The following is a 26,816-nucleotide window of genomic DNA, read 5'->3' as shown; positions in this document are numbered from 1 at the left end:
TGCTGTCATCACTTAGCACATCCACGGGAATTAGCTGATTGCTAGCTGGAAGAAAGAGTAGGCTGTAGGATAGGTGCTGAGAGAGGTGTGTGGTGCCATTTCAATTTCATGTATTTCACCATGTTTGAGGGGTGCCCTCATTTTAAACTGTAGAATTTTTCTCTAGGAGGCCCTGCAGATTACTGGCTATTGTTTCCAAGTCTCTTTCACATTCAGCAGATGATAATACACTTTCCTTCCTTGAAAGGTATTAGCATTCCCTCATTATTACTTTGGAAGCAGCTTTATTTCATTGTTGAGCTTGTGTTCCAAGCACAAAATGTCTTAGGGATCCTCAGAGGCCATCTCCTCTGATCCTCTTTCCACCCTGACTTCATAAACTGGGAAGTGAGGATCAAAGAGCTGAAGAGACTTCCCTGGAATCTGAACCTCCCCGACCAACTGCCTCGCTCGTCTACTTAAATACACACACACACACACACACACACACACACACACACACACACGCCCCTACCTCTGAGAATCCTGGGATTTGGAGGAATGTAGTTTGGGATTTAGAAAGCAAGAAAAAGAGAAGAGAGAAAGAAGGAGACAGGTAGAGGAAAGGACAGGAGAAAAGAACGAAGGCAAAAGGCCGACAACTTTCTCACCCTAAATCTCATATCAAATTAATTTTTTCCTGAAGAGACAATAGGGTGCAGTCTTTAAATGTCCAGGCTTGAAACCAGGCTGCCAGCTTAAAATCCTACTTCTACTGCCCACAAGCCATGTGAACACACAACTCACTGAAACTCTCTTTTCTGTCTCAACCTACATAAGACCAGGATGAGAATACGAGAGAACCTACCTCATGCGTGGTTGTTCAATTAAATGAATATACGCACATGTGCAGTACAACAGTTCCCAGCACTCACATAAACCTATGTACATAGTAGTCTATGTGATTCTTCCCGAATTTTTCAGGCAGACTAAATCTCATCTCCCCAATTCCCCAGTACAACCCCCTTTGTCTTCACATGTAACTTACCGTACTGTGACTGTTTGCCTGCCTTTCTCCCTACAAGACTGTGAGTCCCTGGAGGGCCTTCCTTTTTATTTTAATCTTCAGAGGCTGACACAGTACTTAGCACATAGTAAGTCCTCTGAAAATACCATTTCAATGAATGAATGATTCAATGATTTCATAATACTGATAGAACAGAGTCCATATTTCTTAACAGCTCATCTGTCAGATCCCTCAGAATATGACTGCAACGTCACTTTTGAATGTCCTCTGCCACCTTCCCACCTCTGCATCTTACGTTCTATCATAAAAGTGCCATATGCTATTCGCTGCCATGATATGCTCGTGCTGTTCCCACTCTGATGTAAAATGTCCTTCCCTTCTTTCTCTGCCTGGTGAATTTCTTTACTTCCTCAGGCCTTCTTTGAATGTCATCACTTCTGTGAGTTCTTCCAGACTGCTCCAAGCCCCCAGCCAGAACATATTGCCTTTTTTGATGTGCTCTCCTAGGTCTTTGTTCGCTAGCATGCAGCTTGTGAAAATAAACTGTGCTTGGTCGCATGCCTGTCTCTCTTTCTCCCTCTTTTACTTGTCAGCTTCTCCTGGAATAAGCATGTCTGGACTGCCAGATTTCAATAAATATTTGTTGAAGATTAATGCCTGGGACTTCACTGCTTTGGGTGATGTTTAGATTTCTGTCTGCCACGTCTACTCAAGGCCCAGTGGGTTATTTCTGCTGGCCAGGCTAATCAAAGGCATTTGCTGATGCAAGCTAGGTGGTCTGTGCCTGGTAGAGTCATAGATCACTAAGCCTTATCCTTAGTATTCAGTGAGTTGTTTAATAAGCCAGTTTTTTCAGGGAGTTTCTTTTGTTGTTGTTCTTTTCTGTACTATCCCCTCAAACTGGAGCCAATGGGTCTGAAGTATGCTTCCTGGAGATGTGCTGCAAACCAACATGTTTACCATGTTTTTGAAGTTTTCTTGATTTGGCCCAAAAAGTTATATTTTTATATGTTAAAGTTTTTCCTCATTCTTCTCATAGAAGAGGGGGTTTTGACATTTGTTTAAAACCGTAGGTTCTTGTAGATAATTCATTTTTGTTTTCTGGATGAATCTCTGTATTAGTCCATTCTCACACTGCTAATAAAAACATACCCGAGACTGGGTAATTTATAAAGGAAAGAGGTTTAATTGACTCACAGTTCAGCATGGCTGGGGAGGCCTCAGAAAACTTACAATCATGGCAGAAGCGGAAGCAAACACGTCCTTCTGCACATGGCAGCAGCAAGGGGAAGTGCTGAGTGAAGTAGGGGAAAGCCCCCTATAAAACCATCAGATCTCATGAGCACTCATTCACTATCATGAGAATAGCATGGGGGAAACCACCCCCACAATTCAATTATCTCCACCTGGTCCTTCCCACGACACATGGGGATTATGGGAACTGCTATTTAAAATGAGATTTGGGTGAGGACACAGCCAAACCATGTCAATCCCAATGCTGTTTTATAAAAATAAATGGCTTTGTAATCTCAGATTGATATTAATCTAAGAATTTTTGTCTTTGTGTGTATACGGGTGCTGATATTTACAGCCAGTTATGAGGGTCAGGAAAGAAGAAGAAGAATGGATAAAGATTCCCTAACGAAGGGCTTGCAAATGCCGAAGGTGACAGTTGAATTCCATTAGATGTCTATTTTACTTAGCCATCACAGAGTAAAAGACCAGAACACCCGACGGATACCAACCACTTCTGTTAACAAACCTCTGTCTCTCTCGGCTTTGCGTGTCCCCCTCCTCCTTCATAGCCTAAATTCTGCATCAAAGTGTTTTCAGGGATATTATCTTCTTCATTGGGTTTAGTCACATGAAACTAAGGAGAAACAGGTAATCCTCTTCCACATTCTTGGAGGCCTAATTATTCTCAGACATGTCTTAGATCTAATCAGCAAAACTATGTGCATTCACATGTTCACACACAGACACACACAGAAGAAATCCCTTCAAAAAGATGCTAAGGCAAACATACACTTTTGTACCTGGTATTTTCATTTAAACCTTTCAAAACTATTTTTAAGTGTTAGAGCTGTTAAGAAAGGTAACGTGAATTTAAACATTATTTTGTGTTGATATATATGTTATTGAGTTGATAGTCTTAGTTTCAAGTATAAAAATGAGGAACTTACCATGATTTTAAAGTAACTTCACAGCATGAAATAGATGGATGCAATATTTGTTTTCACAACAACTTCAGTTATGCATAATAGGAAAAGGATGCAGTCTTGCCCAATGTGGTTCCATGAGCTCCACAGTTACAGCTCATCTTCCAGAGTCATCATTAGCCTGTAAGATGACTCAGAAATGTGACCTGTTAAATAATTGTACAGTAGCAAGAGTTTATATTTCTAGAGTTTTGGCTGTCTAGAGAGATAGCTATAATGCACTTTCATTTAAATTTTACTTTAAGACAACTAGGTTGATATTATTATTCCCATATTACAGATGAGAAAACAGGTTCAGATAACTTTTAAGTAATTTACCCAAGATTACAAACTGGTAAACACATTTGGAGTTTGAATTCAGATGTGTCTGATTTCAAAATTTATGTAGGCACAAATATGTTACCATACCATCTCCTCCAAAAACAATTGCTCTTTTATTTGGCACCTGCCTGCTAATTTCCAGCCCTTCTGAACAAAGCAACATCCAGTATATGAAGAGAGGTTGACTCAAAAGATATTCAGACCAGCCTGACCAAGATGGTGAAACCCTGTCTCTACTAAAAATACAAAAATGAGCTGGGCATGGCGGCAGGCACCTGTAATCCCAGCTACTTGGGAGGCTGAGGGAGGAGAATTGCTTGAACCTGGGAGGCAGAGGTTGCAGTGAGCCGAGATCGCACCATTGCACTCCAGCCTGGGCAACAGAGCAAGACTTCGTTTCAAGAAAAAAAAAAAGATATTCAGTTACGTGTGGACTTAATGAGCTAAATGTACTTCATATTTGCCCTTTTCCTTAAGGAAATAAATCAAACAAGATGAACTTCAATGGATAAATCCAAAACATATTTACTGCTAAGACACATACTAAACTCTTCTCATGCCTGGACTATTACCATAATCTCCTAACTGATTTCTCTGTCTCAGTCACTTCATCTGCAATCTATTTTGTATTCTGCCTCCAGATAAATATTCACAAAGCATGATGTTCTTCTCTTCAAAGACCTCTTATTCCTCTGAATAACTAGAGTATGTTGTTTATACTATTCATGTGGTACTTAACTTATACTATCCTGTGATTTAGGAATATGTATACAATTTATATTTCTTCATGCAATGTAAGCACTTTAAGAGTCGAACCTTAAATGTTTAGCCAAAGTAAGCACTTAATAAAGAATTATCAAATTGAGAATTTTCCACTAGACAGCAGAAAATGCATTATTTTTGTTCTGTGTCTGGCTCTTCAAATGGACTCAGCCCAGCCATGCTGTATATTCTCAGCACACGTCAAAAACCTGCCACCATCTCTTCTTGTTCATTTACTCAGATCTCTCTCCTCTTTTATTTCAACCTCCCTATTCCTTGGGCTCTTGTTACCTGAACCCTTGGCTCTGCCCTCTAACCATTAAAACCTACCTCTTACATTGCTGGCTTGGATGCTATATTTCATCTCCAAATATGATTCTCCAACTCTGATTCTTGGCATCCTGTTTTGGACCCAATCGATATTTACTATTTGTATGTGTGCCAATAACAAATTGCTATTCCCTCTGTCACAATGTAGCTCATGGGACTAACACCACCTGGGCCAATCCACCCTGACTCCCTGCCAGGAAACACAGATTAAACACATTGTCCAAAATACTTAAAACACTTAGAATTTATTATCCACTGAGTACTGGATGAGTTAACAGAAAGGAAACCATTGGGCTCCTTAGACAACAAAGTGCAGGTTGATTAGAATGCCTTAGAAAGCCTTTCCACGTCCAGCTGAAAAGGACTGCAAGAAAAATAGGACAGAAAGTGTAATAGAAAGATCCTTATTTTGCAGTCCAGACACAGATTCCATTTCTGGTACTGTCAGATACAGATAATATCTACTGAGTTTACTTTAACGGCTGTGAAAAGAATCAAATGAGATCATAACTGTGAGAGTTCTTTGTCAAATCTAAATGTTCAATGGGTGTAAGATACTTGAAAAATAGCTGAAATAACTAGGCCCTCCTCTACACTGCTTCTCATGTAGAAAATGAAGGCATTGGACCAGATTATCACATATCACCTTCCAGTATTGTGAGTCTAGGAGAACTTCCAGCCCTGTTCCTTCACACAGGGACAGTGTTTGGCTCCTTCCCTCTCCCTGTCTGAGGATTTGCAGCTCCAACCACTGGGGCACAAAGAGATGACCTGACCTTCTCGAGGTTACATAGCGACAAGCAAGGGATCAATGATGAGAACGCACTGCTCTGCTCATGCATCGGGCCATGCTCATGACTCTTCTCACATCTGCTCCGACCCATCCGCCTTCCCAGGATTCCACTAGGGCTAGCATGGCCCCTGTAGCAGCTTGTGTTGTTCCCACAGTCCTAAAGCACTGGAACCATCCCTGTCATTGCCTCATTTTCTGACAGCAGTAATCTTCCAGCAATTTGTGGGACATGAGAGCCAGGCTGAGGCATGATCTCTGATGCACCTGCTGCAGTGAGACCCGCAGCAGGTCCGCCCTGCTTGGACCCCTGGAGGAGCTCATCTCCAGCAGTTCCCAGACATGCTGAATTCCATAACCCAAAGTGTAGGAACGTTAAGCCTTCATGGGACAGGCTGGAGTTGGAGAAAAGCCTGGTCACAAAATGGGTGCTCTTCTTCTCCCCAGTGGACACGGTGGCTTCAAACAGCAAGTTGGCTGGTTCCCATGAGACAGAGTAACATACAGCCTGGAATTTGTTTTCCCTCCTTCCCTTCCTCACTCTCCTTTCCCCTTCGCTCTTCTTCCCTGAGATTGCACTTCCACATAGGACACTGGCACAGAGCTTTGCTTTGTTTAGCTTTTGATTTTGGGAGAACCCAGAGAATGTTGAGACTTTCCTATTGTCAAGATTTTTGCCACACTGCTCCTGGTTTCTGGCAGTGGCATGGCAATGTTTCTGGGCGTTGTCTTGTAAAACAAAAATCTTTATTACTAAGCTGCATTTTCTCACTATTACACACATCTTTAGCTGGTGGCAAAATATAAAATCACACCCATGTATGTAACCAATAATCATTCAGTTTTTAAAAAACTATGCTAGTTTGTGTTAAAATGATAGCACCCAAATCAAATTGTAACATATGCATGTGTTTGGCATGCTAATTGGGGAGACAGTTTAACTGAAATAAAGCACACCACCGAAAGAACACATTAGGTAGTGTCTAAAAGATCCCTGCTCCAGTATTTTACATGCAAGAACATGCAACATTTTAGCAATTCACATTTTGTTATTTTGTTCCTTAGCATTTTGGAAGAAGTTGCTATGCTTTTAGAAATAAAAGAGGGAAGGTGAGGCTCAGTGGCTCATGCCTGTAATTTGGAAAGCCCAGGGAGGCAGGTCACTTGAGTCCACAAGTTCAAGACCAGCCTGAGCAACACAGCAAAACCCCATCTCTACCAAAAAGAAAAAAAAAAGAAATGAAAAGGAAAAAGAAAAAGAAAAAAGCAAGTCACAGATTAGAAATAAAAGAGGCAGAGAAGATGAGGCAATGGCAGCAGCATCCAGGGCTGTAGGAGTGTGGGAACAAGGGGATCTGCTGCTGGGGCCACAGACAAATCTCAACATGCACCAAGGAGCCAATTTCCTGGTTCACATAATCAGGTAAACAGAATTACAGGGAAGCATGAAAAACCTGGATATGAGATGAGTAAGTAGCAAACCCTCAGGTTGCCAGGCCCAGTGACTATTTCCAGTAGTGGAATTCAGAAAGTGTTAGGACTGAGGAGAATCCAACCTGAAAGTGGAGAATTTATCCTTGAGTAATACATAGCTCCTGCTAATGTTTTTGCTGAGAGCAATTTGGTGGAAATAAATGCAATTAAGTTTGAGATTTGCAGGGATTTGTGTAATAGCTTGTAGAGTCTTGAATAACTAAACTATATGAATGGCTGATGAAGTGACTGTACTTCAAGTCTCAACACTGAAAAATTGCAGTATGAGAGAGGTTGAGGATTCCCCCAGAGTCAGTATAAAGGCATAAAGCATGTGCTTATCATGAGGGAGTAGGAACTGGATGGGGGACAAAGTCATGAACACACAGGAAAGTATGGATATGACGGAGGCCCAATTTTCTTTGCTAAACCTAACTGAGCATTTCAGCAAGACACACAATACCTGACTCACATAATAACACATTTACAGTTTTGGGGCAGAAGTAAGTGTATACTGAACTGTATATACTTTATTCTGTAAGGTTATTTTAGTAGTTTTCATCTTTCAATTAGCTGTTTAGTCCTTTGAATAGAATTCCTAGAAAAACACCTCCATAGCATACTCTGAATGATGGTCATCTGAAATAAGATCACTGCCAATTACATTCAAGCTACTCTGAGCTGAGGTCCAGGGCAGGCCTGAGTGGAGGTCAAGAAGAAAGCATTTGCCTGGAGTGGCTTTGGTGGACAGAGCAGGGCAGGAAAAAAATAAGTAGGACACTTCCTATACAAAGACACTGAGCAGTAGAGTAGTCAGAACCAGGCTGTTCGTAGAAACTCATGGCTGGAGCTCATGAGAAAGAAGGAAGACGTATTCAGTACACAAAGGTAGGCCAGATGACCAAAGGAATATAGACAGTGGACAGATGGCTCATGTGGGAAAACTCTCAGGAGGACCTAGGCAGAATTAGGCATAGGCAGAATTGAGAACCTTCTTGAAAAGCATGTCATTCAAAAGAGGCCACGTTGCCGAAAGCTGAGACTCATTTAATGATCAGCATTGTGGCAGTCTGCAAGAGTGAGATGTCCAGTTGAATGTTATCTGGTAAGGTGATTTTGTGACAACTCACATTTTCCCGTCTTTATTCGTCTATCTTCATTCTTTAAAGAGCAATTGATGTGGAATCTGACACCCAGAGTGGCTTTTCAGAAAATAGCATCCCTTGCAGAATGGCGCTTAAATAGGGCTGTTTAGATTTAAATGTGCCTCTAATTACATGTCTCTAATCAGGTTCCTGATTTATCTTGCAAAATAGCAAATCTGGCTATTGGAATCCAGGTATCCTTTAAGCCTTACATCATTAGGTTTGAGATGCTGCCGCAAACTTCTAGACTTTTATTAGATGGTGCTGTTGATTGAGAAAGTGGCTTTCTAGAGTGAGTCTTCTCTGGATAGGCCAAACTCATCTCCCAAGCCAGAGATTCATTCAGCAGCAGTTCCTGAACTGACTGCTTGTGGGAGGCTGTCCTTGGGGTTTCCCACAGGTGGGAGAACAACTGTCGGGGAAGGAGGGAAGGAAGGAGCTGTAACAAAATTCAGGGGTAGGAATTCAGGAGCAGAGTTATAGTTGAGAAAGGAAGCAAAGCCTGGCTGGCTGCCCTGAAACTCAGCCAACATTGGGGCAAGTTAGGAGTGAGGGTGCAAGGTCTCACTGGCACCCGGGTCCAGGTGGAGCTAGACTGCAAGGGAGACTATGTGCCTGAGCTCATGCCCAGAGGTCACCTGGCTCATGGTGCCCTGGCCACACTCTTCCAGATGAGACAAATGCCAAGGTCCTTCTCTGCAGTGGGCTTGCTTACAACAGTGCAAGCAGATCTCACAGAGCAAAAGTCTAGATGAAAAAAGAAAAAGAAGGTAGTGGGAGGAAGTGAAATTTGCAAAGAGAAATGCTTTAAATGACCCACTTCGTTGACCTGGAGGTTATCTATTTTTAGAACAAAAATTGGGAACATTTTGACATACAAATTAATATTGAATATTTTCTATGCATTGCTTTTTAGCAGTTGTTAGTAAGATTTCTGCAGTACTCTCCATTGTGTAGAATGCAGGCTACCCCTTTGTAATCAGAAGACCACAGGGGTCTAGCAGGGCATATTGGCATCAATTCCCTCCCACTACATGATTTCGGCTTGTATTTCTGTCTGCTCTCCTTAGCTGAGCTTGCCTAGGATGTAGATTGCTTCTTCCATCTTTCCCTCCCAATATGGAGGTTCTGCAGATCTGGTCATTCACATTAATAAGCATCTCAGCCCTCTATAAACCAGAGTCTTTTCCCAAACCATGAATTTCTATGACAGCAAGGATTAATAATAGGAAGGTAGAATTAGAGTTCTCAATCTGAATTTATTACAGCCTATTTTGGGTGAAATACCAAAACCATATGGTGGCAACAAGACAGACTATGTGTTTGTTTTATTTGATTTTTATAGGCCTTTATGTGTGTTTACAGGTTTATTTTTAAAAGGGGACGTTTCTTCCATAACAATATGCTTAGTTCTTTGAAAGCAGATGAGAAATTCAAGAACATAAAGGAAATGTTTTAACCAATTCTTTTCCTAAGGAGTGAAAGAAAAAAAGGAAAACTGGGCTAGGTGTAGTGGCTCACGCCTGTAATCCTAGCACTCTGGGAGGCCAAGGTGGGCGGATAACCTGAGGTCAGGAGCTCAAGACCAGCCTGGCCAATATGGTGAAATCCCAGCTCTACCAAAAATACAAAAATTGGCCGGGTGTGGTGGCGGGTGCCTGTAATCCCAGCTACTCAAGAGGTTGAGGCAGGAGAATCGCTTGCACCCAGGAGGCGGAGGTTGCGGTGAGCCAAGATCACACCACTGTACTCCAGCCTGGGTGACAGAGGGAAACTCTATCTCAAAAAAAAAAAAAAAAAAAAAAAAAAACACTGAAACATAGCATCCCAGAATCATAGTTCTGGAGAGGAATGTAAACTTAATGACCTGCCTGGATTAGAGCTTCACTAGTATATGAACAGATCACATGCCATTAAGATAGAACCTATACTTGAACAGCATTTTGTAGAAGGTGATGTGCATACAGGCTGGTGACTTCCACATCTGTATCTCCAGAGCACCGGGTATGCACATTTAACTGCCTACTGGACAACCCCACCTGCATGGATCCTCGGCCAGGCAGGCAGACTCACCACAACCCTACATTTACACTCTTCACTCCTCCTTGAGAGCCAAATCAGGAATTCAGTCTCATTCACAATTGCTACAGAAAGAATAAAATACCTAGGAGTACAACTAACGAGGGAGGTAAAAGATCTCTACAATGAAGACTAAAAAACACTGCTGAAAAATATCAGAGATGACACAAACAAATGGAAAAACATTCCATACTCATCGATAGGAAGAATCAATATGGTTAAAATGGCCAGACTGCCCAAAGCAATTTATAGACTCAATGCTGTTTCCATCAAACTATCAATGATATTCTTCACAGAACTAGAAAAAATGATCTTAAAATTTATATGGTACCAAAAAAGAGCTGAAACAGCCAAGGCAATCCTAAGCAAAAAGAATGAAGCTGGGGCTACAGTAACTAAAACATCATAGTACTGGTACAAAAACAGATACATAAACCAAGGGAATAGAATACAGATCCCAGAAGTAAGACCACAAGTAAGATCTTCAACAAAGCTGACAAAAACAAGCAATGGGGAAAGGACTCTCTATTCAATAAACGGTGCTGGGATAACTGGATAGCCATATGCAGAAGATTGAAACCCGACCCATTTCTTACACAAAGTTATTTTTATACAAAGATCAACTCAAGATGAATTAAAGACCTAAATGTAAACCTAAAACTATAAAAACCCTGGAAGACAATCTAGGCAAGACCCATTCTGGACATAGGAACCAGCAAAGGTTTCATGACAAAAACACCAAAAGCAATCTCAACAAAAGCAAATGGGATCTGGTTAAACTAAAGAGCTTCTGCACACCAAAAGAAACTATCAACAGAGTAAACAGACAACCTACAGAATTGGAGAAAACATTTGCAAACTATGCATCTAACAAAGGCCTAATATCCAGCATCTATAAAGAATTTAAACGAATTTACAAGAAAAAAAGAACATTAAAAAGTGGGCTAAGGACATGAACAGACACTTTTCAAAAGAAGACATACATGCAGCCAACAAGCACATGAAAAAAAGCTCAGCATCACTGATCATTAGAGAAACGCAAATCAACACCACAGTGAGTTACCCCCTCATAAAAGTCAGAAAAGCTATTATTAAAAAGTCAAAAAATAATAGATGGTGGTGAGGTTATGGAGAAAAGGGAACACTTACAGACTGTTGGTGGGAGTGTAAATTAGTTCAACCATTGTGGAAAGCAGTACGGTGATTCCTCAAAGAGCTAAAAACAGAACTACCATTTGACCTGGCAATCTTATTACTGGATATATACCCAAGGGAATATAAATCATTCTACCATAAAGATACATGCATACATGTGTTCAGTGCAGCTCTGTTCACAGTAGCAAAGACATGGAATCAACCTAAATGCCCATCACTGGTAGACTGGATAAAGAAAATGTGGCACATATACACCATGGAATACTATGCAGCCATAAAAAATAATGAGATCATGTCCTTTGCAGGAACAGGGGTGGAGCTGGAGACCATTATCCTTAGTAAACTAATGCATGAACAGAAAACCAAATACTTCATGTTCTGGGAAACAACAGACACTGGAGTCTATTGGAGGGTAGAGAGTGGGAGGAGGGAGGGGATCAGGAAAAATAATGAATGGGTACTAGGCTTAATACCTGAGTGATGAAATAATCTATACAACGAACCCCCATGACACAGGTTTACCAATATAACAAACCTGTACATGTACCCCTGAACTTAAAATAAAAGTTAAGAAAAATGAAAGAAATAGAGTACTGATACGTCATTTCCAATGAATCTCTGTGTATTTCTCCACAGACAGTGCCTAAGCAATTAAACATAGCCTGGGCTTCAATAACACTTCCAATTGTATCAATGAACTTCCATGGATTATTTAAAATTGTATTTGCTATCATATTCTAAATAAACAGTTATTTAAGTCAAACTCTGCTTCAGATATCATAAAAGAAAACAGTGGGTATGGTTTAATGCGTATTTTAGTGGGCTTGTCTTGGGAAAAGTTTTAGGTGGTGGAATCACTAGAATTTCCCCTCCCCAGGTTACTTTCATTGAATTGCAATTATGTATATTCCTTGACAAAGTCTGGTGTGGGTTTTTAAATTTTTGTTTTTAATAAAATTGTATGTAAGAAGATTATTGTGTTATCCAATGATGCCCAAAGCAAGTTCCAGATTCAAACTTTCTTTTAGAATAGGAGGCCAGTGAATGCTCCATTGAGTAGAACTTCATTTTATAATTTACCAAATCTTCTTTGTTTTCAGTGCCAGATGCTCAGAGCCAAATCTGACTCGACCATAGCAGCCATTATGAAGTCATTGTACTTATCTTATGGAAACTCTCTTTCCTTGATTATTTATTTCTCTTTTATTAACCTTTTAATGCATGTCTTTGTTTTGTTCTTCCTCATTTTATTCAAAGAGGCAGAGCATATATTTTAAAATAAATTACTCAAAGGACTTTATTTGGGCCAAGTGCAGTGGCTCATGCCTGTAATCCTAACACTTTGGGAAGCTGCAATGGGAGGACTGCTTAAGGCTAGGAGTTAAGACCAGCCTGGTCAACATAGTGAGACCCCGATCTCTACAAAAAATTTAAAAATGAGCCAGTAATCCTAGCTATACAGGAGACTGAGGCAGGAGGATGGCTTGAACCCAGGACTTAGAAGCTGCAGAGAGCTATGATGGCACCACTGCACTCTAGCCTGGGTGACAGAGCAAGACCCTGACCCCCCCCCCCCACAAAAAAAAAGCAAAAAAAAGCAAAAAAAAAAAAAACTTTCTTTGTATAAATTCAGGTCTATACTACTTCTTGTCATTGTGCCACTGGGATGGAATTAGATGCTGGAATTGTCACCCTGTGGTGCATTCTGCCTTTCTTAGGACCAAAATTCACCAGGGCCACAGAGCTCACTTTGCTACCATTTTGAGTCTCATTTGTGAAACCGAAACCATGTAAGAACCAACTTGCTCATTTTGGGCAAATACCCAGGAAATAACATCATTAACATTAAAACATTGTGTATTAAATTACTACATTACAGACAACCCCATAATGAGTACAACAAAAAGTCCAAAGTAATGCACTGGCTATTATGCCATTTCTTCCCTTATTCCTAATGATCTCAACAAATTGCCAAATCCTTAGAAACCCTCTCTAGAGTTGCCTCCACACTAAGCATCACTCAAGAAAGTAACAACAATTTTAAGTCTTTACAGAAAAGACAACATTTGTGGTTAGAACAACTTATCACTAATTTAAGGCTAATGTAAGCCAGAATTGTAACACTCCTATCATTTCAGCAGTACTAAACTACTAAAACAAAAAGTTCTGACTTGGAATTGTGTATTTCAGTAGGGGGCCATGGATTTCAGACCCCATTCTAAAGCTGAATTAGGTCTCACCGTTATAGTCTCTCTGCTTCCCTCTTTAGGTATGTGTTACCTAGGAACCCAGAGGCACGTTAACGGTCCCCAAGCAGATGGGCTTTCCCTTTATGTGTTCTTCTCCACTTGGGCAGGAAAAGCACAGCTGCATGGAGCAATTTTGTGTAGAAGATCTCCCATATACATCCGCAGCTTCTCATCTGCCCTTCAGCGGGGAGCTGGAACCTGGAAGCAGCAGGCTTCCTAGCCTATTAAGGACTAAATGCTCCTATTTGGATTCCTATGTCTTTGGTCCCATAGATGTGCTTCTTAGCAATCCTCACTATCTTCAGGAACACGTCCCTTCATCCACTTCCTAGTGGACTTCCAGTAACCTTCTGTATTAATCAGGGGTAGGATAACCATTGTGACAAACATCCCCTAAATCTCATCTTCTCAGTAGACTACAGGTGCTTATTTATCACTCAAGGTGAAGGTTAATGTGCATTAATGTGCAGTGGGGTCTAGGGGGTAGGTTGGGTTGGGTCTGGCGGGGCTGTTTCTCAGACTCCTCCCATCTTCCGCTGACTTCTAGGTTCTTTTTTTTTTTTTTTTTTTTTTTTGACCAAGTCTTGCTCTGTCTCCATTCCCCAGGCTGGAGTGCAGTGGCGCAATCTCGGATCTCGGCTCACTGCAACCTCCGCCTCCCAGGTTCAAGCGATTCTCCTGCCTCAGCCTCCCGAGTAGCTGGGATTACAGGCGTACACCACCAAGCCTGGCTAATTTTTGTATTTTTAGTAGAGGCAGGGTTTCGCCATGTTCCCAGGCTGGTCTAGAACTCCTGACCTCAGGTGATCCACCCGCCTTGGCATCCCAAAGTGCTGGGATTACAGGCTTGAGCCACCACGCCTGGCCTCTAAAATGTTTTAAAAGGGGTGGTAGAGAACGAAATGGGAAAACGTTGGAGAAAGAAAGGGACATGGCCAATAACATAATGAAAAATATTACCTTAGGAAACCACGTAGTAGACCACAAAAAGACTAAAAGGAAAACGAAAACAGGAGAAGTGGACACACAGGATTTTCCAACAGAGATTTGGGTGGGCCTGCAGTTGAGGGAGTTTTCACTTCTCTAAGCAACGAAGCCAAATCCTAACACTCTTCTTTAGGGATATAATAAGCCAAGAAGCCCTCACTGAGCAGGAGTTTCAAGTAGATCTCTTTAATGACCCCTTGCAACACTGAGATTCTGCGACCAACAGGATGGAAGTTGAGAAGAGAGAAAAAGTTAAGTTACTGCATAAAACAAGTCCCAAATTAAAAGGCTATAGAAAAATATTCAAATAAATACATAGACCTTTAACAGAAAGAATGTGAATTAAGAGAAGGATAACAACAGATAGGAATTAATAGGAATTTGAGATTAAGAGACTCCAAATGTTTGCAAGTCATAGAAGGAAAAAAAAAAGTGTGTGTGTGTCAAGGAGGAGTCGGGTGGCTTATAGAAGCCCATGCTATAAATATCAAGACTTCGCTGGAGGTCTCACCTTTGTGCCCTTTCCAGCATGTCTCTTCTAGCTCAAGAGCCACATCTGTTATCCCTACATACTGTCCAGGGATCAGGTTTCCAGCCAAAGACACACAACACTTATTCAGGAACAGATGCAGTAATATTTCAATTAGTTTGCTTAAAGTTTTTGTGTTTTTATTAACTTGCTAGCACTTCTTTTAGACACTATTTAACGTAAACAGAAGTTTTGTACATTTCTTACATACCCTGGAGAGGTTTCATTCTATAAATTTCTTCTCCATAATATAGTTCCAATTTCAGGAAACTTTACTTTTCTAAGAGATTTGTCTGCACTCAACCATAGTACAGTAAAGCGTTGCACTTTGTGACTAACCATGTTCCAGAGAATGTCTTTGGACACGGTTTTTATTTTTTGCAATTTCCACAACTTTATTATTTTTATCTAAACTTAATTTTTAAGGTATATTTTGAAATTTAGCATAGGTCTGGCCCATGGCCCATTTATTTACATCAATAAATCAAGTTGAAGCCATCAACTGTGGTTTAATTAAACAATTAATTTAATTAATCTAATCAAGTTTTATTTTCTATAATAAAAAGCGATTTAAACTCTGCATATTGGTGAAGAGTTTGAAAATTGCTTGAGTTTTTATTAGATAATGATACAGATATTTTTGTAAAAAAGATAACAGATTTTTTGTTAAAACAGCAGAGGTATTTACTCTAAAATCCTCCACTGGTTTAAAAAAAAAAAAAGAATTTCCATGAACCTGATATGTTTAAAGTTGACTCGCAATGACTTTTTTCTTTCTTTTTTTCCAGAAGTTCTATTGCCTTCATATTTTCAAGGCAGTGGATGGATCCAAAAAATTAAAGTTAAACTAAAACTGAAGGCAAATCTTAAATTTCTTTAGTAATATGCAAAATAGGAATTAAAACGCATGAACTCTTCTGAAAGGAATAGACCCATTTAAAATGCCAAAGAAGCTACTGGAAACACAGAATTCATTTCTGGCTCATTAACATTGTTGATAGGAGCAACAACATGCTTATTGCCGAGAGCGGTCTCTGCCAGTGGCTCTGAATGCTCCCCCTGGACAAGAAAAGCCATCTGGGGAGGGACTTTCCTAAGAGACCTGTGATCCCTACACAAACTTGAATTCCTTTTGGCTTGTTATTTAGGAATCAGAAGCCAAAAAAGAATGCCAGGAACTACATATTCCCCAAAACCAAACCACCACCAACAACCATAACAAGAAACAACAGCAGCATAACCATATGAAAAACAGGGGCAACAAAGGGAACTAAAAGACAAAGAGGAACTGGCAAAACCCCAGTTGAAAACAGCTGAGATGACCCAATTCCCCCATGCTGTCTCTTCAAGGCAGGTGCTCCTTATGCCCATCTCTGTACCAGATGCACAGGGAAACACAGGCACAGGTGCGAATGATGTAGGAATCTTACCCATCAATTGTGGAAGGAAATGACATGTTTTGTGAAATTCCTTTGGAGTAGTAAAAAATAGTAAAAAATATAAAGCAGTGAAATTCCCACTTTATAGGAAATTCCTCTTACGTAAAAATTGCCCCTAAGAACAAACACTAGCCAAGAAAATGTAGGAGTACTTGTCAAGAATGAGAAGACCTGAGATTTTATCATTTTTCCTTCACTGAAGAATTTGATTCAGGAATTCCTGACCTGCATCTGGTGTTGGTTTCTGGCTTGTGTTTAACCTTTGGGTGTGTTCAGCGAGGAATGTCTGCTAATCATGTTTAGCCCAATAAAATCTGGCAGCTTAAAAATGTTGACGCTATTTTGGAACTATGGACTTCAAAAGAGTAAAGATTTTGTATAAATTCAAGCTGTCGTGAAGGAGAAATGGTGTCACTGCCCAACAGGCCAGCAATCTAGGGCTGCAGATGTCTCCCTCAGTCTGCTGTAGAGGAAGATACATGATGAAGAGCTAAGGAAGATAGATGCAAATTGATTTTAGAGAAAGTCTGCCTGCTATTTTATTCATTCATTCACTCTTCCACTCTTTTACCCCTTCATTCATGAGATGTTTGTTAATGTCCACTATATGTCAACCCTCTGCTTAGAGCTACAGACACAATGCTGAAGAGTGAGGAGAAGAGAAAGAAAAAGAAAAGGAGGAGGAAAGGGAAGAGAATAAGAAGAACAAGAATAGGATAAACCCAAAATGTCAGCAGACAAATAATTATTGAGTATTTATTATATGGCAAGTACGATTCTGAGTACACTATCTACTTTCTATAAGGTGCACTATCTCATGGAAGCTTCTCAACTCCTTGATGTAAATACTGTTATTTATTCCCACTTTTTAGATGAGAAAAATGAGATTCACTTAGAATAAGTAATTACTCCTGGTCAACTGACTCATTAAGTAGCTAACATTTTCTAGAAACCAAGCCGCTCTGATTGGCAACACCTTATTACAAGAAAGGGCATGGTCTCTGCAAACAATGGCCAGGGTTGAAATTCTGGATCTGCCACTTACTGGCTATGTGACCTTGGGAAAGATAACCTGCTTCTGCCCCAATTTCCTACATGGATGTTAAGATTAGGTGTGTTATTATATGTAAAATAATCAGAATTACACTTGGCTTATAGGATGTACTACGATGTGTTTTTTATTATTCCAAAGCCCAGGCTCATAACTATCACTTTCCTGTCCTCAGGGAGCTTAGAGTTTGAGGATCAATCGAGACCAGTGGACAGCACATTACAACACAGCGTGCTAGGGCTCAGACAGGCGAAGAGCAGGTTGCTAAGGAAGTGTGCCCTTAGAATCTGTGTCCAGACTTGAGGATTCAGGGAATCTTCCTAGAAGAAGTGGCATCTAAGCAGGAAGACCTGGAGGATGAGGAAGAGGAGTGAGCTAGTTGAGAGTTCCGAGAGTTGGGATGTGTGCTCAGGGAAACTAATTGTTTCTGAGAAATACAAATTAGAAAAAAAATTAATTCAGAGAAGTACTGCAAGTCCTCATTAATGTTTTTCTGACTATTGAAGCAGGAAATAGTGTACTTGACAAATCTGGTATAAATAATATTTACAAATATATGCTAATGGAATCTGGAATTAGCATTTCAAGCATCAAGAATTTTAAAAGGACTTTTGATCACTGTGAATTGATATTCAACACTGTTAGTCTGAACGGTTACATTTCAGAATATACTTTTCAGAATATAACTTAACGCATTCTTTTCCTGTTACTTCTTGTCCTTTTTTCTTCTTCTGTTTCTGTTTTCTCTGCACACTGACTCCGGCTTGCTTTCAGGGACAGAATTCATATCAGGAATAAGTGCCTACTGTGAAACTCTTGGTCATCTCAGCGTGTCTGACAGCCTCAGTGTTGCCCCACTGGGGAGAAAAGGCAGCTTAAGTAATGGGAAGCAAGGAGAAAAGTATATTCAGAAAAAATAGCCCTGACCAGGCACGGTAGCTCGTGCCTGTAATCCCAGCACTTTGGGAGACCAAGGTGGATGTTAGAGTTCAAGACCAGCCTGACCAACATGGTGAAACCCCATCTTCACTAAAAATACAAAAATTAGCTGGGCGTGGTGGCGCACACCTGTAGTCCCAGCTACTTGGGAGGCTGAGGCAGAAGAATCGCTTGAACCCAGGAGGTGGAGGTTGCAGTGAGCCAAGATCGCACCATTGTGCTCCAGCCTGGGCAATAGAGTCAGATTCTGTCTCAAAAGAAGAAAAGAAAAATATAGCCGTGTCTAGGTTTTCTCTAGCGCCCTCTAATGCTTGTAAGGCTTACTCACTCAGCACTCTTGCCTGCTCTACATGCTAGAGGCTGCTCTTCGCACTCATTATTTTATTACTTTCTGTAAACATGTCTTAATATTCAGAATGTAGTATTTTCATCCAAAAAATTAATAATATGATTTTGATCAAGGCTGTTGTAAGCTCCAACCTGATCCTCAATATAAAAACCAAGGCATGTGAAACCCACGTTTCACCTCTTACCAAGATAGGCTGTAGTACTTGATCACTTAATCCAGGGTTATGCAACCCACACAAGAGCAAAATGAGAGATTGCTTTTGTTAGCACTTGCTAGGAATTCCCAGTTTATAAAAAGAAAGATGTTGCTATCCTCCTCCCCTGCAACAGCAGAAGGCAATTGCTAAGAAGGCAATCACTAAACATTTCCATTATAAAATTTCAACCCCACAAAATGCACTTTTAAGTTAAATTTCACTTTTTTCTGTAAAAAAGACATGTACTTAAAAAAAAAAATTCCTCAAGGAAAGAGTATCTGTTGTGACTACTGCCTCATTTGTTTTTGTTTTTTTGTAAGTTTTAGTTGACCAGTTCCCATGTGCTCTTGCTTTGTCATTTGTGGCCAACACAGGGAGGTCAGGAGGGCACAACTTCATGTTCAGGGAGATGCCCCTGCTGTCTGTGAGCCCTTTTGAGTGTAATGATGGTAATAATAGCTTTCACCTCTACTTTATGTGATTTCTAAACAAGAAAGTCTTGTTTGCAAAGTCCAGACAGGATCCCTGCTTCATTTTCTCAACTTGCCTTTGCTGATTAGAAAACAGACTTATCCAGGCCGGGTGTGGTGGTTCACGCCTGTAATCCCAGCACTTTGGGAAGCCTAGGTGGGCAGATCACGAGGTCAGGAGTTAGCCTGACCAACATGGTGAAACCCCGTCTCTACTAAAAATACAAAAATTAGGCGGGCGCGGTAGCGGGCACCTGTAATCTCAGCTACTTGGGAAGCTGAGGCAGTAGAATTGCTTGAACCCAGGAGGCGGAGGTTTCAGTGAGCCAAGATCATGCCACTGCGCTCCAGCCTGGGTGACAGAGCAAGACTCCAACTCAGGGGAAAAAAAAGAAAACAAACTCACCCAAATCCCCTTTCTCTTAGTGGAACCTAATAATACATGCACAAAATCACAGTATAATTTAGTGAGCTATATTTATAAACTGGTTATATCCTAGTTGTCTGAATTTTTTCCATAAGAAAACCTAGAAATGTCTTACAATATAAATATGAAAATGCTCTAGGCCACATATACACTTGTTTTAGCCTTATTTTCACTTGTAAGTTACTGTGCACTGAAACTGTGTTCTTGATATTTCTATCCTATTAATTCATAGAGATACCAGCAGTGAGGATAACAGGAGGATAACTGATGAGGGTAGATAATTGGATGATTCTTCCCTTTAGAACTGCTCTCCGTGTACTTCATAAGCAGCAAGTCACAGCCAAAATCCACTGGAGCACTGAGAACCACAGGAGGCACAAACCAAGAAACACAGTTGGAAGATATGTATTTGGGGGGCAAATCATCAGTATCCATGATTGTACTTTGTAGTCATCACTACCACCCTTAAAGAGAGTGTTGATCCTAAATGAAATGGCCCCAGATTATGATGCCTGTTGCGTGGCTTTGCTATTCCCCTGAATGTCATGATGTCAAGAGTCACTACTTTGTATTATTTTCAGTTTGACTTTTAAGACTCTTTTCTGAATTTGTGGCTCTTAATCTATTACAGACTTCTAAGAGAAGGGCTGATGTGCAGGGAGGATTTGTGACTTCTATTTTGGTGCTCAGGAGCCTGTTTTTACTTTGTTCCTGATTCCCAGTGGTAATCTGGATACTTGAGGTTTTCAGATAAATGAGGGGTTTGCCGTATGAGGCTGCAAGGTTTGAAATGGAAACTCCGTGCCTGAGAGTAAGCAATTCTGAATGTGAAAATATGTTTCCAATTAAGATAATCTGGTTGTCCATATTCTGAGCATACCAAAGTTAAAATTAATTCTTGTTCTTCTTTGACATGGATTTGACCAAAATCAAATGTTCTTACTATAAAAACGTATTCCATATATAGCTTTCTTTTCACTTGATGCCAAGTGGTTATTAACTTATTTCTATAATCTTTTACAGATCTCATGTTACAACAATATGGCCATGGAAATCTACAGCTCTTTATTTTCAACACATATGAACCTGATTTTAGCTAAAAACAAAGTACGTATTTCAAGCAAATGAACAAAACGTTGAAGCATATGGACAAAAGAACACTGAAATTATCATGGTTATTCAATCAGTTTATGATTATGGCAAAACATTTCTAGTATAAAACGTGTGTTGAACACATGCTTGGCTGTCTTTCAAAATAGTTTCATAGAACAATCAAGAGGACAAAAAGTCAAAGTGCTTTTTACATTTTTAATACTAAGTTTCTGCTAAGGCTACAATCTATCAATAATATAGTTCTAGAAATATCAAGTAATAATTAACTGTTTCATTGTCATTTTGTCTTTTATATTTAATGCAAATTTTAAAATACTTTTTAGAAATACCCAAGTCAAAATTTGCTGTAAAATATTTCTGGACAAATTGAAGTACATAAGCTTATCTAGGACATTGTCCATTGTCCACACTGAAGGCAATTCTTCCACTAAATCCCTGTATCTTACTTTACAGCCAATTTGGTAATATTGAAACAAAATAAAGAACTGTATCAATTAGCTAGATATTTCTTTTCTAAAATAAAGCAACTTCACTATTTTTTCCTGATTTTTATGTATAATATGTGCTTGTGGAGAAAATCAAATCCATATAGGTACTCCTTTGCGGATTGCAATATTTGTGAAATCTATGTCACGAAACAATCAGTTAATTTTAACCTTAAAGAAACTCAAAACAGGCTGGGCGTGGTAGCTCACGCCTGTAATCCCAGCAGTTTGGGTGGCCAAGGTGGGCAGATCACTTGAGGTCAGGAGTTTGAGAGCAGCCTGGCCAACATGGTAAAACCCCGTCTCTACTTAAAATACAAAAAAATATAGCCAGGTGTGGTGGTGGGTACCGGTAATCCCAGCTAATCCAGAGGCTGAGGCAGGGGAATCACTTGAACCCGGGGAGGCAGAGGTTACGGTGAACCAAGATCACGCCACTGCACTGCAGCCTGGGTAACAGAGGAAGACTCCATCTCACACACACACACACACAAAGAAATTCAAAACAGTATGAAGAAAGTAAACATGACTCTTAATCCTACCACCCAGAGCTAGGCATCCTGAACTTGTGAGGGAACATCTTTCTAAGTATCTCTCTATGCATACACATATGTATATAGAAGCACACAATTCAAACAAATAGAATTATCTAAATTATTTCATAATCTGCTTTTAAATCACCATGTTATATAAATCTTTCTCTGCCTATGAATATAGATATACATCATCTATCAAAGAGTTACACAGTATTGGAATATATGGCTAGGCTACAGTTTATTTAATCAATTTTGTATTAATGGATTTTTATTCTTTGATTTTGATTTTTTCTATAGACTAGAGACTCACAATGTTACCCAGGCTAGTGTTGAACTTCTGGCCTCAAGTGATCCTCCTGGCTCAGCCTCCTTAGTAGCTGGGATTACAGGTATGAGCCACCATGCCTGGCCTATGAATGGATTTTTTAAATTGCTTCCAGGATTTATTGATTTTTAAAAAATACTGTGGTGAACATTCTTGTGCCTTTCAAATCTGACTTCTTATCTTCTGGGAAGCTATCAGGACATCTCTTTTATGGGCTAGAACCTTGGACATACCCAAACAATGATTTTTCTTTTCTCATGGAAAGTAGAATTGACACATTGACCATTGTCTATGATCATAAGCAACCACTGCAAGGATCTGTGTGGCCATTTCCAGAGGAAATTTTGAAACATTAGATGTTCTGTTTCTTGTTGTAAATATTAGGTTGGTGTAAAAGTAATCGTGATTTTTCCAATTACTTTTAATGGTAAAGACCGCAGTTGCTTTTGCACCAACATAATGTATATATTCCAGACTCTCTCTATAATATATATATAATATATATAACAAGAAACAGAACATGTAATGTTTCATATATTTACAACAAGAAACAGAACCTCTAATGTTTCAAAATTCCCTCTGAAAAATTCCCTTTTTGTCTACATGGACTTGGTTTTCCTTTTGTGCATGGTATTAGATTGATCTTGGAGAGAAGGAGAGATACATTTCATCTAACACAGTGCAGCTGAATAGGACTGCTTTGAGTATACTTGTCTCTTAAGAAAGGCTAGTCTTATATTTTAAGAAATTATGTTTGAAGCAATAATGTTATTGTCACTTAGACCTTTTCCTCTCAGGAAGGAAGGATTTTTTCTTTTCTGGGTCTTCTTGTTAATAAAAATAAATTAAATATTTGAATTGTTTGTTTTTACTTGCTTTAAAAATAAAGAGCCAACAAAAATCTAAAGAAAACATTTCTAAAATCATTGGGTGGCTTTAAAGACTAGAATGAAGTCTTTATGCTAAAGGAGTCAGTAGACACAATTATACAGATTTGTTTTAAAAAGGTCCAAGGAGGGGGAAAAAAAAAGAGATTACACTGAAATTGATGTAGCAAAGCCAAGAATCATTTAGAGCTTCCAGAAAACTGGGACAAAAATCAATAGGAAAAGGGGTCTTTGTTTATAATGGAATTTGAAATTCAGAAGTAAAATTCAGTAAGTAGCTAGAGCTCCCTGAAGAATTGCTGAGTGTGAGTGAGTGAGTGAGTGAGTGAGATTTGAAGAGGCACAGGAGAGGAGAGGGAGGGAAGGAGATTTTATTAATATCAGACAGTTTCAAGGAAAGAGCAAGCCATGAATAATTCCCTAAGCTACTAGACTTTATCTGGGGTGGGGGGAGATTTATGAATATTATATAATTTTTTTCAAGTTTTTTTCTCTTCAAGTCAACTGAGTTTTGTCTAATGTCCAAAGGAGGTCCTTGGCCTTCAGTTCAACTTAGCTCTCTCTTATTTTGTTAGAGAGCCATACAGGAGTGTATTCATATTGACCGCTGCTAATGATAAGATTTAAGAGGGATCTCCAAAATTAATCCAGACCTTCCATTTCCAGAAATGGCCAAATAGGGTTAAGAGCAAACCATCATATCTTCTGCTGAAAGAATGAACATCAGATTAATAGTTTTCTCCAGGAGGAAAAGGTGTGGTGTTATGATTGAGACAGGATATGAACAGGTTCTAGGGCAATCTTCTCTTTCCTGATCTGATGTTTCCCAGGTAATAATTTTATCTCTTGGCCTGGGTGGTGGCTAGTTGTTTTTGTATTGTTGTGTATTTAAATTATATGTCACAGGCAGGGGCACGGTGGCTCACGCCTGTAATCCCAGCACTTTAGGAGGCCAAGGCGGTGGATTACCTGAGGTCAGGAGTTCAAGACCAGCCTGGCCAACATGGTGAAACTGTCTCTACTAAAAAATACCAAAAAAAAAATTACCTGGGCATGGTGGCTGGTGCCTATAATCCCAGCTACTCAGGAGGCTGAGGCAGGAGAATCGCTTGAACCCAGGGGGCAGAGGTTGCAGTAAGCTGAGATTGCACCACTGTACTCCAGCCTGGGTGACAGGGCGAGACTCCATCTATTAAAAAAAAAAAATTGTAGGTCACAATAATTTTTTTTAAATGTGTTTAGTTCTCAAATTCAGCCCTCAACCATCAGGCAGTTAGATTTTGCCCACTCAAGATAGATTTTCATTCCCCATGAATAGAAATATTATCTTCCTTTAGGATCCAAAGAACACTTTCTCAAATCCCAATTCCTATTGGCTTCAATAATCTTTCATATAAAGTTGAAAGCTACAGAGCCCATGTGGAAATACTGAAAAGATTTCCACGACAATTTTTGTCAGAGCATTACAGTTTATGAGGTGGCCAAATAGAATCATTTATAAGAGAAATAGTTGCTAATGTTTCTACTACACAATGTTGTTTCAGCAAGGAATTCCTATTCCTCTCATATAACTGCTTTAAATCTTGCATTAGAAGTTTACTTTCTGCAATTTTCCTGCAAATGAAAAAGGAATGATATCGTTTTTAGTAATTAAAATCAAAAGCTTGATTCCTTTTATTTAGTTGAAAAACACTTGGACTAGAAACTCCTTTTTTTTTTTCTGATCTTGTGGCCCAGACTGGAGTGCAGTGTCGCTTTCTCAGCTCACTGCAACTCTGCCTCCCAGGTCCAAGTGATTCTCCTGCCTCAGCCCTCTGAATAGCTGGGATGATAGGCACGCACCACCACGCCCAGCTAATTTTTGTATTTTTAGTACATACAGGGTTTCACCATGTTGGCCAGGCTGGTCTCGAACTCCTGTCCTCAGATGATCCGCCCGCCTCGGCCTCTTAAAGTGCTGGGATTACAGGTGTGAGCCACTGCACCTGGCTGACTAGAAACTCTTAACCTCATTCTAGAGAATCATTGTCATCATCAGAATAATTTCATCAACCACAGCTAACTTTCTTTGGACACTTCTTATGTACAGACATTGTGCTAAGTATTTACAAACATTATCTCATGGCTGTAATCCCAGCACTTTGGGAGAGAGAGGTGGGTGGATGACAAAGTCAGGAGTTCGAGACCAGCCTGGCCAACATGGTGAAACCCTGTCTCTACTAAAGATACAAAAAAAAAAAAAAAAAAAAAATTATCTGGGCATGATAGCATGCGCCTGTAATCCCAGTTACTTGGGAGGCTGAGGCAGAAGAATCACTTGAACCCAGGAGGCGGAGGTTGCAGTGAGCCGAGATGGTGCCATTGCACTCCAGCCTGGGCGATGGGGTGAGACTCTGTCTCTAAAAAAAGAAAATAAAAGAAATCTGAGGACCATAAAATTTAAGTATCTTGCTACTAAATGGTAGAGCTGAGATAAATCTAGGTCTGTGACTCCAAAGTGATAGCTCATAATCACTGTTCTGTGACTTACATAGGCCGTAAGGACATTGATACCGAATCATTAAAGATTTTTAAGATTTTTGAGGGGTTTTTCCTCAAAAGATAAAATTTAAAGTACGATTTTAAAAAATTGCAATCTGATGGGCTATTTTCTCTTCTCTGTGGCTCTTGTATCCCTGCACTCTCTGTGTCCATACATTTTCTTGAAGAGTTAATTACTCCCATTGTTTCCATTTCCATAATTATGATAGCATCTGGTTAGACAGCTTCTCCTAGAATATAAATTAGTCTTGTGTCCTCAAGTAAAATTGGAAATAGCCACTTTGAAGAAATGAAAAGCTTGTTTTAAAAAGTGTGAAAATAGAGTAGATTATAGTAAAGTGGACTGATAAATCTATTTTTCTAGTTGATATGGAGATATCATGTCAAATTTTATTTTCATGAGACCAGGTGACTTGGTTTCTCCATAGTCTTAAATTCATAAAGTTAATAATTTATGTGGAGAATATATGACAGTGATATTTGACCTATAAAAATTAACCAATAGGTAGGAGGGCAAAGTTACCACTGGTTAAACTGAAGTGTTCAGGTTATTTACAAAGTTGCTTTTGTCTATTGTTGACAGGATTCATTTAAACTGTTCAAAGTGGTGAATTAAATGGAGAAGGGGTTTACCACCTCTGTATCCTTTAGGCCTTTAAGTATGCCACTAACTCTGCTTTTTCTAAAAAATGTGATACTGTTTGGTGACAGTGTGTATATGTGATGGCATGGATGAGGACTGGGGACTGTTTCAGAGGTTTCCACTTAGCCTTGAACACTACAATAGCCTTGAACACCCCACAAGCTCAGGAACCAGGGTGAGGCTCTTGCCATCTGTCAACTGTGTTCATTCCAATTAAACAATTTTGGACTGGGGAAATTACCACGGTCAGGTCTGTTTACCTAATCTACTATGAGCTGGATCTTGGCCAAGACTCCAAATTTCTCATACTCCACTCGAACAGGAGGACTGGGATGAGTTTTCCTATCTCAGTGTCAATGCAGACCCTGTG

This window comes from Pan troglodytes, chromosome 17, assembly GCF_028858775.2.
Source record: "Pan troglodytes isolate AG18354 chromosome 17, NHGRI_mPanTro3-v2.0_pri, whole genome shotgun sequence".
In the NCBI taxonomy this organism is placed as follows: Eukaryota; Metazoa; Chordata; class Mammalia; order Primates; family Hominidae; genus Pan; species Pan troglodytes.
The sequence above is the reverse complement of the archived record's forward strand: the minus strand, read 5'-3'. Positions refer to the sequence as shown.